This window comes from Octopus bimaculoides, chromosome 3 (assembly GCF_046866305.1).
Source record: "Octopus bimaculoides isolate indiv1 chromosome 3, ASM4686630v1, whole genome shotgun sequence".
Classification (NCBI taxonomy): Eukaryota; Metazoa; Mollusca; class Cephalopoda; order Octopoda; family Octopodidae; genus Octopus; species Octopus bimaculoides.
In genome coordinates this window covers 111,891,513-111,909,012 of record NC_142930.1, presented here as the reverse complement: position 1 = coordinate 111,909,012, position 17,500 = coordinate 111,891,513, and positions in this window count along the sequence as shown.

Here is a 17,500-nt window from a genome sequence, read left to right as displayed (position 1 = left end):
ACAGTTAGGTGATACAAGAAAGGGACAAAACATCCAGAGAGACGATACAAAGAAAACATGGACAGGTCATTCGGAGTTTTGTCTCTTCAGTCGAGATCCAGATTATCCTTGCAATTTTGGCTGGTTATTGTCGATATTGCTCCAGTCTGGCCAACCCGAAGGAAAAACTAAACTAAGCTATATATATTTATATAGGGATGAAGAGTAGCTTACGCTCTACCCTTCTCTCGGATAATTACTATTTCCGAGGTTCCGCTAGCTATGAAACATGTGTAGCCTGAATTTTTAGGTACTCCATTCTATAATCTTGAATGTGTGTGTGTGTGTGTGTTTGTGTGTGTGTGTGTTTGTGTGTGTGTATGTGTGTGTGTGTGTGTGTATAATCAAGTATAAAGAAGAATGGAGAAATATACATCTTCAAAATTTGTTTATTTCAAGTTTATTCTCATTAAATTCACATAAGATTCCAATCCGACACGTGTTTCTACTGCATAAGTGCCCTAGTATCCTTCCATCTAGCATTTATGTGCCTTATTTCGTTCACTTGTAGTTCATGTTCATCCAAGGTAGACACTCCTATACGGCTTTGTTCAAGGTTTTACCCATAAGGGTGAGTGAATCGAACTGAGGAATCCAGTGTTACATGGTCCCCTTTAAAGCATTTCCTAGATGAAGGATCACAAAATCTTAAGGGTACATGACATTAGAAATTGCTTTGAAATAAGACAAATCTATATATCTGGTATCTTTTAAACTTAGAATGATCTTTTTAGAGTTTCAGAAAATAGATTATTGTATATGTTTAGTAGTAGAGAGAACCTTAGCTAGGTTAGGATGCATTCACCTCGCTGACCAGTCATAATGAAGATGAAATGATACCATAGAACATAAATAGAATAATTGAAAGGGAATGAAAAGAAAGCGAAAGTAAAGAAGAAATAAGAAATTAAAGACGGATGAAGTTTATTGTGCGATTGTTAAAACCTAACTGGAGTAAATCTATTTGACTTGGTTAGCATGTGTGCACTTCCACCTACATGATACCCTATTAAATATCATCATTTGGAAATAGTTAAATAATTTTCTAAAAGAATGCGTGCATTTCAGAGCTAACTCGTTTCCGTGATTTAATAACATGTAATTAGAGGTAAAGCTGTGTCAAATCACTTCTAAGCATAAATTTTACTTGAATTTCCCAACTGTATAGGATGAAACAAACCTAATAATTTTCTATCTAATGTCATATTTGGTATTCTTATCTTTTAAAGACCAAACGAACTCGCTCAAACTTGTACAATTCATTTGTTTTCCTATATTTGAACGAAGAAAAGTGCTTACGCAATTTCTGCTTAAAGTCAGTAGAATATATGATCTTATGTAATAATTAGGAATGTCAGCAACCGTTACTGTACATCTACTGACTGTTTTTTTATTCTCTTAGTCATTGCTCTTCAAACGAACGTAATTTCTTCTCAAGTTTACTGTAATGCTTATTAGTATTTTTCTTTGTAAAAATATTACTGGTTATATTGCAGAAAATCTTTCTCTTCACACGGCTGGCAAGCTACGAGAACTGAGCTTCTTTCAGTTTCCATCTACAAATCCACTTACAAGGCTTTGATTGTCCTGAGGCTATAATAGAAGATGTTTACTCAAACTGTCAAGCAGTGTGGCACTGAACCCGGAACAATGTGGTTGGGAAGCAAGCTTTTTATCACACACCTACGGTATAGATAGATATATAGACAGATAGATAGATAGATAAATAGATAGATAGATAAATAGATAGATAGATAGATAAATAGATAGATAGATAGATAGATAGATAGATAGATAGATAGATGGATAGATGGATAGATAGATAGATAGATAGATAGATAGATAGATAGATAGATAGATAGATAGATAGATAGATAATTATATGTGTGTGTGTCTTTAAGTTTGTTTGTCATTTCAGATCCAGCAGTTGGCCAAAACATATCGATAAAATAAGGACTAGATTTTAAACAATAAGTACTGAAAATCAATCAGTTAAATTAAACCAAAGAAGATAGTACTCCAATATAACCAATAATTTTGTTACAAGTTATGGCTTTTCTATTAAGATAGTGCTTTTCAAGTGACGCTAGTACAGAGCTTTTTCCGTAATGGAGCCACGTAAAAAGCACCCACGCTGGTGCCAAGCAAAAATTACCTGAGCTAGTACCAGGTAGAAAGTATTCATACCGGTATTATGTAAAAGGTCCTCATGCTAATTCCATATTTAAAAATGGTACCCAGTACACTCTGTACAATGTTTGGCGTTAGGAAGGGTATCCAGCCGTAGAAGTTGTGTCAAAACCGACAATGAGGCCTGGGGCAACTCACCGGGTTGTCACCTACTGTAAAACCGTCCAACCCATGCCATCAAGGAAAATGGAGATTAAATGATGACGATGATGATAATGATGCAGATGACGATGACGTTGATGATAATGTTGATGATGATGATGACGATGATGATGTTCATAGTAACATTCATAAACCAAAATATGTAGATTGAGGTTTCTTAAACAGATATACAGCAGCAAACATGGTGCATGCGGTACATATGCACAAATTATACCATGTCTACTCATGCATTTGATTCCATCATCACCAACCTGGTACACAAATACTTTTCGAAAGATGTTTATGCAGTTTTACAAGCTGCTTTTATATGCTTGAATTTGTCATTTCACTTGCCTGCAATACAGCAGTTCTGTTAAGAATCCTTGTAAAAAAATTTAAAAAAAAAGGTAAAGAAAAAGAAACGTGGCACTTTAACTCTTCTTAAACCAAACGCAGTACATAAGTAGGAATACGTCTCACTCCCTGTCAAGTGCAGCAGATGAAGTTATTAGAAGTGAATACTTATAGGCAATTGTTTAGATCAATCGTTATGAATATGTTTGTGAACGTCTGTTCTGGTTGTGTGTGTGTGTTTATGTTTGTGCGTGTGTATGTGTATGTACATATATATATATATATATATATATATATATATATATATATATATATATATATATATATATATATATATATATATATATATATATATATATATATATATATATATATATTATATATATATATATATATACATACATACATATATATACACATCTCCGTAAGCATATACCTTCATATATAATATATATATATACATATACATAGACACATATAAACACACCGGCACACACACACATACACACACACAGACACATGTTTGATCTCATCAAAACTTCTGATGTATATATACACATATTTATATATATATTCGGAAAGATATTCACATAGTTTGTACAGGTGCATATGCAAATATGTTATATACATATATTGATGTATGTATATATATATACATATACATATATATATATATATATATATATATATATATATATATATATATATATATATATATATATATATATATATATATATATATATATATATATATATATATATATATATATATGTATATATACACATACACACATATGTACATATACAAGTGTACGCATGTGTATGTAAATGTCTGTGAGTCCTTGAACATGCTCATGCACAAATACATGTGTACATACATACAAGTACGTATATGTGTGTGTGTGTGTGCGTGTGTGTTAGTCACTACCTCAATTTTTCCTGTAATGCCTCAAAGTCCTATGCAGTCCGGGGCAGTATATATATATATACACAAAAGAAGGTTACACAGGCTGTATTATCTATTCATTTCTATGTAATATTTGTAATGAATGCGGTTATGTGTGTACATTTGCTCACATCTTTGCAGCTGCCTTACAGAAATAGGATCTTTCGGATGACAAAACAAACTTTGCCCCCATTCAAAGCTTACCAAAGATTCGCAGTGTTTACCATTCTTACAAATAGTTTATATGGTTTAATTTTTCCCAAAGAGTACATGTCAAGCAGAGGTTCTTGGTATGTTACGTTGGGGATTTATTATTCGACGTGTCATTTTTTCCTCTATTTCATTCCTTTTCTATCCTCTTCTAATCACGATAGAATAATCCTATATACCTCCGAGAGCAAAAATAATACACAAAGATATCTATATTCCACATGCATTTACACACACACACACACACACACGCACACACACACACACACACACACACACACACACATATATATATATATATGCATATATATATATGCAGGTATGTGTGACTGCATATGTATATATACATGCATCTATATACCATATATGTAAGTATATAATATATACATACATACATTTATTCCCACGTAAATATAGATTTATATATACATGAATATTGATATCTACGTATATATATATATATATATATATATATATATATATATACATATAGGTATTTATTTATGGATGTATATATATATATTTATATATATACATATATATAAATGTACATATGCGTATATACATGTATGTATATATATATATATATATATATATATATATATATATATATATAATATATATATATATATATATATATATATATATATATATATATAACTCATCTACCCATTCCTTTTTGCTCTTTTCATATTTCTTTCATTTGTCTCTTTTTCCTTCATCTTTTCCTTCTGGGATCTCCTCTCCCTTATTTTTTTCTTTTTCACTTTTCTCTGTTCGTTTTCTCTGCTTCAATGTGGTTCTTTCGGCATTCTTCTTTCTTTTTACACTTCTTTTACCCATTTTCTCTTCTTGTTTTGTAAATGTGTGTGTGTGTGTGTATTTGTGTGTGTGCATAAAACATACATACATACGTTGACCCTCGGCAAAATCACAAATTTTATATAATTTGCTTTGTGGGAGCAACTGTTTTATCGAATGCGTATATTGTTGTTAAATGCTCAAAATACGAGACTAGAAAAACAGCTAACAACTGATGAAGGGTCGTTCTTTATGTTGCTTGTTTCGTTTTCCATTTGTGCCTTTCGTTGTTCGAAAGAATAGTTCATGTTTCATGTACTCGTGCTTCGTACCTTTTTGTTGTACACGTTTCGTGACGTCCTGTGCCCACATATTCATATATATATATATATATATATATATATATATATATATATATATATATATATATATATATATATATATATATATATATATATATATATATATATATATATATATATATATATACATATATATATATATATATATATATATATATATATATATATATATATATATATATGGGAGAATATACAAAAAATAACAACAGACGAGGACAGGTGGTGTAAATAACAAAAGTATATATTAGTATGACGCTCGGGAATACGGAAAGTCTTTGACGTTTCGAGCTACGCTCTTCAACAGAAAGAATACGGAGACAAGGAGAATTAGAGAAGACAGATTAGGAACATCCAGAGTACGAAGAGACGGTAGGTGAAGGAAAGTAAGGTAAAAAAGGATGATAAAGGAGGTTTACAAAAGTGGAAAAGTTCGAAAGTTTTTTAGACGTCGTGGTATATTGAAGCGATTTCCAATCAGAAGATGGGTCTAGTGTAAATCCGTGGGTAGGAGAGGTGCAGCCGGAGGGTATAAAGTTCAGAATCAAACAGTCCAGATCCAGAAGGAAAGAAGGTAGAATCCAAAAGTTGGTAGTGTGTGATGAGAGGAGACAGGATTAGCTGGTGCGACCACGTGAGCGTGTATTATATGTGGGAGAATATACAAAAAATAACAACAGACGAGGACAGGTGGTGTAAATAACAAAAGTATATATTAGTATGACGCTCGGGAATACGGAAAGTCTTTGACGTTTCGAGCTACGCTCTTCAACAGAAAGAATACGGAGACAAGGAGAATTAGAGAAGACAGATTAGGAACATCCAGAGTACGAAGAGACGGTAGGTGAAGGAAAGTAAGGTAAAAAAGGATGATAAAGGAGGTTTACAAAAGTGGAAAAGTTCGAAAGTTTTTTAGACGTCGTGGTATATTGAAGCGATTTCCAATCAGAAGATGGGTCCAGTGTAAATCCGTGGGTAGGAGAGGTGCAGCCGGAGGGTATAAAGTTCAGAATCAAACAGTCCAGATCCAGAAGGAAAGAAGGTAGAATCCAAAAGTTGGTAGTGTGTGATGAGAGGAGACAGGATTAGCTGGTGCGACCACGTGAGCGTGTATTATATGTGGGAGAATATACAAAAAATAACAACAGACGAGGACAGGTGGTGTAAATAACAAAAGTATATATTAGTATGACGCTCGGGAATACGGAAAGTCTTTGACGTTTCGAGCTACGCTCTTCAACAGAAAGAATACGGAGACAAGGAGAATTAGAGAAGACAGATTAGGAACATCCAGAGTACGAAGAGACGGTAGGTGAAGGAAAGTAATGTAAAAAAGGATGATAAAGGAGGTTTACAAAAGTGGAAAAGTTCGAAAGTTTTTTAGACGTCGTGGTATATTGAAGCGATTTCCAATCAGAAGATGGGTCCAGTGTAAATCCGTGGGTAGGAGAGGTGCAGCCGGAGGGTATAAAGTTCAGAATCAAACAGTCCAGATCCAGAAGGAAAGAAGGTAGAATCCAAAAGTTGGTAGTGTGTGATGAGAGGAGACAGGATTAGCTGGTGCGACCACGTGAGCGTGTATTATATGTGGGAGAATATACAAAAAATAACAACAGACGAGGACAGGTGGTGTAAATAACAAAAGTATATATTAGTATGACGCTCGGGAATACGGAAAGTCTTTGACGTTTCGAGCTACGCTCTTCAACAGAAAGAATACGGAGACAAGGAGAATTAGAGAAGACAGATTAGGAACATCCAGAGTACGAAGAGACGGTAGGTGAAGGAAAGTAAGGTAAAAAAGGATGATAAAGGAGGTTTACAAAAGTGGAAAAGTTCGAAAGTTTTTTAGACGTCGTGGTATATTGAAGCGATTTCCAATCAGAAGATGGGTCCAGTGTAAATCCGTGGGTAGGAGAGGTGCAGCCGGAGGGTATAAAGTTCAGAATCAAACAGTCCAGATCCAGAAGGAAAGAAGGTAGAATCCAAAAGTTGGTAGTGTGTGATGAGAGGAGACAGGATTAGCTGGTGCGACCACGTGAGCGTGTATTATATGTGGGAGAATATACAAAAAATAACAACAGACGAGGACAGGTGGTGTAAATAACAAAAGTATATATTAGTATGACGCTCGGGAATACGGAAAGTCTTTGACGTTTCGAGCTACGCTCTTCAACAGAAAGAATACGGAGACAAGGAGAATTAGAGAAGACAGATTAGGAACATCCAGAGTACGAAGAGACGGTAGGTGAAGGAAAGTAAGGTAAAAAAGGATGATAAAGGAGGTTTACAAAAGTGGAAAAGTTCGAAAGTTTTTTAGACGTCGTGGTATATTGAAGCGATTTCCAATCAGAAGATGGGTCCAGTGTAAATCCGTGGGTAGGAGAGGTGCAGCCGGAGGGTATAAAGTTCAGAATCAAACAGTCCAGATCCAGAAGGAAAGAAGGTAGAATCCAAAAGTTGGTAGTGTGTGATGAGAGGAGACAGGATTAGCTGGTGCGACCACGTGAGCGTGTATTATATGTGGGAGAATATACAAAAAATAACAACAGACGAGGACAGGTGGTGTAAATAACAAAAGTATATATTAGTATGACGCTCGGGAATACGGAAAGTCTTTGACGTTTCGAGCTACGCTCTTCAACAGAAAGAATACGGAGACAAGGAGAATTAGAGAAGACAGATATATACATATATATATATATATATACACACATAAATATATATATATATATATATATATATATACATACACACACACACACACACATGTATATATATATATATATATATATATATATATATATATATATATATATATATATATATTGGGTTTTAAATTATCTTACGATCGTTTCACAAGGGCGCTCTCCTAATAATGGAATCCTATTGTGATAAGCATTTATAGACAACTCTTCTGCTATTCAGAGATATAAAGTTTAGAATTTGTATAATTTATCGAATGGTATTTTTTTAATGATATGAAATAATATTATAAAATGTGTTTGTTTGAAATATAAATCAGGTATTAAAAATTAAGAGTTTGTGCTTTGCATTTTGGTAAGAACACATTAGTATAAGACTTTAGTGCATATTTTTCACTTTCGTTGCTCTGAAGACCAACCAAAGAAGAAAAATGATAGCATAGTAGTTGCGGATGAGACCCCTTCTAGTTACAGGTGGCCTCCTCTTCGTCTGTTGGGAACCAATACTTTTAGACTCAGTCCGCCGCCACTGTATGTACATATATATATATATATATATATATATATATATATATATATATATATAAAACAAATAATAAATGAGTATTTGCATATATACGTACAGGTATGTGCATACCTACGTCTACCTGTATATATAGGTGCATATCTGGGTACAGGATATTGCAAACAAAACGTAGACAAGAAAATAACAATAACCAGAGTACAGAAAACACACAAGCCACATAGAGAACATTTTCCTTCATCAGCTAGCCCCATTTTAACACCGGCGTTTCGACATATATGTACATACGTACATACATATGTATATATACATGCATATATAGGTACAGGACGTCAGAAAAAAGTGAACAAAATGAGAAACGAGAACATTAGAAATGAAAGCATGAAAAACGAAATTTTTTTCGAACAATGAAAGAAACAAATAGAGAAACGAGTCAGGCAACAGAAAGAACATTCCATTTATCATTTGTCCCCTGTTTCATCGACTCCGCGTTTCGAAGGTAGGGACAAGACGCAACTTCGTTTAAACAGTCCTTCAAGCAATGCAAATCAAATCAAATTTGGGATTTTTTGTGGAGGGTTAAAGTGGACAGTGAGAACAAAACAGAAAAAAACAAACGCTGAGGGCTGTTAAGCCATGATGAGGTGGAGCGGTGAATGGTACATATATATATATATATATATATATATATATATATATATATATATTTATATATATATATATATATATATATATATATATATATATATATATATATATATATATATATATATATAGATAGATAGATAGATAGATAGATAGATAGATAGATAGATACATACATACATACATACATACATACACAAACACACACACACACACACACACACACACACACACACACACATATATATATATATGTATACACGCCAGAACTAGAAAAAAACTTAATGCTTATTTGATTACAGAAAAACCAGTTACAGTTGAGCCATTATTGACTATTGGAACGTTTAAATGATTTTCTATATACTTATGGGAACGTTTCAATGAAATATTTCTAGTGCAGTTTAATAATTCTGATAATGAAGTAATTATATAAATACAACATTCTCTAGATAAATTTGCCAATATTTTATGATGGTGTGCAACTGATAATGCTCTAGCAGTAGCAGCAGCAGCAGAACTCTACTGCTGCAACTGGCACTGTTGTTGGCGTTAATATCGTTTTTTATCGCCGTCGTCATCATCATCATCACCATCATCACCACCACAACAACCACCACCACAACCACCACCATCGTCATCATCATCATCATCATCATCATCATCATCATCATCCTATTCGCCGATGTTGTCATTATCATTGCGGACGTGGGCGTGGTCATCAAAGACGTGATCCACTTCCGCTTCCTCCTCCACGTTATTATCGCCATTTTTTATAATCGTTATCATCATCAGCACTAACCATTCGTTTAGAAGAAATGGTAGGTTACTGAGAATATGGAAAGGCATCCAGTGCAGCAGTGGTCTATACCATCTCTACAAAAGGAACGAATAAAAATGATAATGTTGCCTCAGTTGATGATGATGATGATGATGATGATGATGATGATGATGATGATGATGATGATGATAGTGATGATGATGATGATGATGATGAGGATGGTGATGACGAGGATTGTGATGACGAGGATTGTGATGATGTTGATGATGATGATGACGATGGTGATGATGAGGATTGTGATGATGTTGATGATGTTGATGATGATAATGATGATGATGGTGATGATGATTATGATGACGGTGATGATGATGATGATGATGATAAATAATAATGGGGACGATGATAATAATAATGATGGTGATAATGATGATGGTGATCATGATGATGATGACGGTGATGATGATGATATTGCTGGCGATGGTGATGAAGGTGATGAGGAGAATGATGATGATAATGATGATGATGGTGATAATGATGATGATGACGGTGATATAGTAATGATGGTTACCTTAATGATGGTGATGATGATAACGACTATGATGAAGACGAAAATGACGACGACAACGACGAAGCTAAATATGATGTGGTGATGATGATGATGATGATGATGGTGATGATGATGATGGTGATGATGATGGTGATGATGATGATGATGATGATGATGATGATGATAATGACGATGGTGATGGTGATGATAATGATGTTGATGATGGTGATGTTGATGATGGTGATGATAATGATGATGATGATGATGATGATGATGATGATGATGATGATGATGATGGTGATGATGATGATGATTATGATCATGATGGTTGTAGTGGTGGTGATAACGATGACGACGACTGTGATGAGGAGGAAGACTGACAGCAACAACAACAACAACAACAAAAACAACAACAACAACAACAACAATAACGACGACAACGCTGATGATGATGATGATGATAATGATAATGATAATGATAATGGCATGTTGGCTACGAGGAGAAAGAACAGAATTGGGGGGGTTCGGTGCTGGGGATAAAAGAGCAAGCATTTATGTATTTCATGGCGATGATGATGATGATGATGCTGATGCTGAAGAATTCGAACACTGCAAATAACTACGATTATCATGTTCCTAATAATGATGTCAGAATCAAGAAATTGATGACGACGACGACAACGATGATGATGCTGATGATAATGATGATGGAAATTATAATGGTTATTCTGATTACGTCAAGAAGGATTCATTAACTTGTGTGTGTGTGTGTGTGTGTTTATATTGATCCATTCTACAGATCTGAAACCAGAAACTTTTCGAGGAGGACAAGTGAGCCTCGGCCATTTTACTTCTCGAACAACGGTTCATATCTATTAAACACACAAAGACGCACAGCATTGACTATAATTACGCTCACAAGGAAAACAACGACAAAGGCACCACCACCACCACCACTACTACTACTACTACTACTACTACTACTACTACTACTACTACTAATAAAAATAATAATGATGATGATGATGATGGTGATCATCATCATCATCATGATCATGATGATGGTGATGATGACAATAATGATACTGATTATGATGACGACGACGACGACGATATATGACGATAGTGACGATGATGCTGATGATGGTGATGATGATGCTGTGATGATGATGATGATGATGATGATGATTATGATGATGATGATGGTGGTGATGGTGATGATAATGATGGTGATGATAATGATGATGATGATGATGATGATGATGATGATGGTGGTGAACTTGATGATAATGATGGTGATGATAATGATGATGATGATGATGATGATGATGATGATGATGATGATGATGATGGTGATGGTAATAATGATAAAGCATTCTCTTGTTGGCCACGACTCTGGGGAGAGCAGAAAGGGTGGAAACGTTGATATTTATACAGCAACACTTACCGTCCCAACTGCAATAAAAAAAAAAAATAAAGAAAGATGTAACAAATGCGACAACGACAAAAGAGAAACCTCCAAGGAGGAAATATAAATAGAGGAAGAGAAAAGCAGATCTGATAATCACGGGTGGAACGTCGGCAGTGGCAGCGCTAGGATGGAACCAACCAAATGTCAGCAACAACAACAACAACAACCGCTAACAACGTTAACAGCAGCAGCAGCAGCAGCGACAACGACAACAAGAGTAACATCAGCAGCAGTAACAACTACAACAGCAGCAACAACAACAGCTACAAGACAGACAGCAACTGCAACAACAGCAGCAATGACAGTACAGACAACAGCAAAAGCAGCAACAGCGGCAGAAGAAGTAGAACAGCAGCAGCACCACCGCCGCCAGCAGCAGCACCACCAGTATCACCACCAGTAGCACCAGCAGCAGCAGCACCTCCCCCCACCACCACCACCATAACCATCAGCACCACCACCACCGCCATTACCACCACCACCTTCATTCAACAACAACAACAACAATAACAGCAGCAGCACCACCTCCACCACCACCACCAACAACAACAACAACAGCACCGCCACCACCACCACCACTACCATCACCATCTTCACTCAACAACAACAGCAACAGCAACAACAGCACCAAGACTAGCACCACTACCTCCACTCAACAGAAACAACAACACCAGCAACATGAACAATAAAGGAAAACAGTGTTTAGAGTGTGTGATTTCTCCTTCTGACATCAAATTACAAAGAAAGCAGACGAAGAGACAGAAATCTCAAGAATTACTTAGAAAACCGGAAAAGAAATACCTCAAAACATATTGTTTCAAGTAAAAAAAAAAACATTTTGTCTCGTGCAGTTATGTAGTTAAGACACTCGCTTTGCAACTGCGTCCTTTTGAGTTCAGTCCCACTGCACGCCACCTTAGGTACCTGTCTTATGCCATAGTCCCAAGCTGACGACCAGTTGACTCAGGCCTTCTCAATGAATTTGGTAGGCGGAACTGTGTGGAATCAAATGGTATATATTAATATATATCAAATCGTATATATATATATATATATATATATATATATATATATATATATATATATATATATATATATATATATATATATATATATATATATATATATATATATATATATATATATAGGGAAAATTCACCAAAAAAACAACAAAAGACGAAGATAGGTGGTGTTGAAAACAAACAGATGTATTAGTATAATGCTCGGGAATTGAAAACGTTTTTAATGTTTCGAGTCCTATTTTAGTGGTACGAGGCAAGTCCAGTTACTTCGACCCCCACACCCCCATCACTGGAATATTACATTATTTCATCGATTTTGAAAGGATTGAATGTAAAGTTAAACTCAGCAGGATTTGAACTCAGAACATAAAGAACTAAAAGAAATATGGCAGAGCAGTTTTCGTGACATTTATAACAATTCTACCATAATGATGATGACGACGACAACAACGATGATGGATGATGATGATGATGATGACGACGATGACGGCTGTGATGATAATGATGATGATGATGATGATGATGATGATGATGATGATGATAATGATGATGATGATTATAAAACTAAAAAAAAAACAACACAATGAGAATAAGAAAGAAAAAAAAACGCAAAACAACTTGATGATGCTCTTAAGCTTTAAGAATATGGTAATAGAGAATATTATCCATAATGATGGAATCTACGCTGCAGTGGTTTAAGAAAATGGAAGAATACTGAGGTTATATTAGCCAAAAAAAAAAAAAAAAATAATAATCATAAATAAACGCACTCACGCACAAACATAAAAATCCCAAACGCACACTCATAATCACATACATGAATTCATATCTACACGCCTACACAGACATACACAAAATGGCCGACAACCCAAGAAATAATGCTTCGTACTACAAAAATTTCTTTGGTACAATGTTCTTGGAACGGAAAGAATAGCAACATCGATCTTTAGGTTGTTGTTTTTAGTTCGTTGTTTTCAATCTGTAGATGGTTATATTGTCATATTTATTTTATCGCTTAAAGAAAATTGATGTCCATTGCTTAGATTTTTCAAACGGTGAGTATTAAATTAGTTTTCTCAATGACACATGTCATAGAGAAAGCTACAAACGTCGACAGTTGAACAAATGTACGAGCACACAGACATACGTTATGTTTTATGATAAAGCATTTTATATATTTTTTTTATGTGGTTCAACACATACATACATGCATACATACATGCGCATATATAAGCATAGACGGATGGTTAGGAAATTCGTTTTGTATTCATATGATCCCAAGTTCGATCCGATTTTCAGGCATCTTGGGCAATGGCTTTTACCATAATTTAAAGGCGCTGGCGTGGCACTGTGGCAAGAAGTTTGCCTCACTACAATACGTTTCTGGGTACAGTGTCCCACCGCATGTGACCTTGCACAAGTATCTTCGACTATAGCCACGAGCCGACCAAAGTTCACTTTATGTACGTGTGTGTGTGTGTGTGTGTGTGTGTGTGTGTGTGTGCATGTGTGTGTGTGTGTATGTCTGTGTGTGAATATATGTGCACATGTATGTAAGTGTATGTGAGAATTTGTGTTTGTGTTTGTCCACCACTGCCATATGACAACCGATGTTAGTATGTTTACGTCCCCGTAACTTAACGGTTCAGCAAAATTAACACAGCTTTGAATTTTATCTCATTATATATATATGTATATATATATATATATATATATGTGTGTGTGTGTGTGTGTGTATAAATGTAAAAATAAAAGCAAGACACAAAGGATTCTGTGGTACACGTGTTTCAAGCTTTATAGTTGTTGCATCATTATTGGTATATAATTGATAGTATAAAGCTATCTTCAGCCGCAAATTTATTCTTTCCCAAGAATTATATCACAAAGAAGAAGTTAAAAGAGGTGGAAACATGGGAGATATGTAACAAGGCTGCTATTTTTAAGAAACACCAGCTTTGCTAAAGATATGTATGAAAACACTCCCAAGCCACTTACATTAACACTCATATTTTTCACAGGTATGGTTGAAAAAAAAAAACCAAGTGAAAGAAATATCGCGTCTTACCTCTGCAAAATTGGGAGAAGGAATGTCAGTTAAATTGATATCATTATTTCGAATTTAGCGTCAAAGCTTGCTTGATTCTCCTCAGCCAAGTCTGCTTGTAACAAACTCTTATATATCACTTCAACCAATGCCTATTAATATATCTATTAATTTTGCCTATACGGTTTTAGTTTGTGGCCACTAACATTAATATCTTTCATGAGATATTAAATATTGAAACACGCACACACACATCCATGCATCCATCCACCCATACATACATACGTATGTGTATACATATATTTACACACACACCCACACACACACACACACACACACACACTCACACACACACACACACACACACACACACACACACACATATATATATATATATATATAAGGATTTATTTTTCGTAATGAGAAAAAAAAAAAAACCAAGACTGTGTGCATTATAGAATATTTACAAATATTTATAAATGTTCTATAATGCACGGAGCCTTCGTTTCTTTTTATCTCATTAAGAAAAATAAATCTTTATATTCACACGCTGATATATGACCTACGTTGGACCCCTTATTCGCATAATCACCGAGCCTGGAGCTTAACTATGGTCGATACCTGAAACCTATGGGTCTAATTCACACCACTATCGCTCGTAACCTCTACACATACATACATACATATATATATATATATATATATATATATATATATATACACACAAACACACACACACACACACACACACACACACACACACACACACACACACACACACACACACACACACACACATATATATATATATATATATATATATATATATATATACAGAGGTTGGACAAAATAATATCTGTTTGGTGTGATATGAAAGGTTTAGTCCACTTTCAACTTTAAATCCAAACCAAGCGACGACAAAGGATATCTACTGCGAGCAGCTTGAGCGGCCTCAGTCAGCGCTAGAAGAAAAACGACCATCTTTGGTTTCAAGATGAAAAAGTATTCTTCCATCCTTACAGCGAGGATGACATACGAAAGGCTGGAGCATTTTGAATGGGAAACGATTCCCCACTCACTATATTCGCCGGACGTTACCCTGTCTGATTTTCATTTGTTCCACAGTTTTCAAAATCATTTGGACGGACAAAATATGAATTCTGTAGACGCGGTCAGAAAAGTACTGGAGGAGTATTTTTCATCACGGACTCGTGAAGTTTGGAAAAGAAGGCTTGCAAGTCTGCCAGATAGATAGATAGATAGAAGAGCTTTGTAGAAAATGGAGAGTATATTTTTGATTTAAAAAGAACTTTGTCTATCTTAATTTTGAAAAATAAAAGAAGTATAAAATAAAACACATTATTTATGGGATGGCCCAATAAAAATAAATATAGATGGATGAATAAAAAATTATGAATGAGTTTACATCGGATATTTTCGTTCACACGATTCTTTTAACTGATGGGTTTTTTTTTAAATATTAAAACTGTATAAACAACTTATATAATCTGTATTATTAAAGTGCTAATGTATTAACCCTTGAAAACGTTTACTATATTATAGATTATATTTAAATATAACTACGTGGTAGAATCAGGAAAAAGACGGTTAAACACCGTCATGAATATTCTATAAATATTTCATAAAAATTTTTACATAAACATTTTAGAAAATCATTCTATATAAGTTGTCATAAAATATCTCGCATATAATAATGTTCAAATTCACCAAAATAATATTTTCATACTTCCTTTCAATATTCCTATTTTTATACATTATTAATATTAATTCTATTACATGCATCTACTTTTGCATTTTATAGACCATAATTTGTTACAGATTTTTCTGTATACATCGTTAGTGTATACTTTATATTTCATTGTTGTATATTTTCCATTATATATATATTTCTCTATATGTTTTATGCATTTTATTTTTTACTTCTTTCAGTCATTAGACTGCAGCCATATTGGGGCAACGCCTTGAAGAATTTTAATCGAACGAATCGATTTCAGTATTTATTTTCTCTAAAGCTTCGTACTTATTCTATCGGACTATTTAACCGAGCTGCTAAGTTAAACGTATCAACATGAGCACACGCACACTCGCATGCACACACACACACACACAGACAGACAGACAGACAGAGAGACAGACATACAGACACACACACACACACACACACACACACACATATATGTATATTATACGACAGGCTTCTTTTAGTTTCTATCTACCAAATCCACTCACAAAACTTTGGTCGGCCTGAGGCTTTAGTAGAAGACACTTGCCCAAGGTGTCACGCAGTGGGACTGGAACCGCCCGGAAGCATGCGGTTGACAAGAAATCTACTTACCACACAGGCACTCCTGCGTCTATATATATACACGCACACGCATACATATGTACACACACACACACACACACACACACACACACACATATATATATATATATATATATATATATATCTTCTCTCTTTGTTTCTTTCTGTGATTCTTTCTGTGGAAGAGCGTTGGCTCGAAACGTTAAGGCCTTTTTTCATTTGACGAGCGCTAAATTAATACATCTGTTTGTTATCTACACCACCTGCCTTCATCTTTTTGTTTTTGTTTTTTGTGAATTCTCTCCTATACATATATATAAACACCTAGGCCCAATGTGATAACATATGGGAGATATCCAATGTTTAAACAGTCTACCGGTTTCACTAAGAAATTAATGA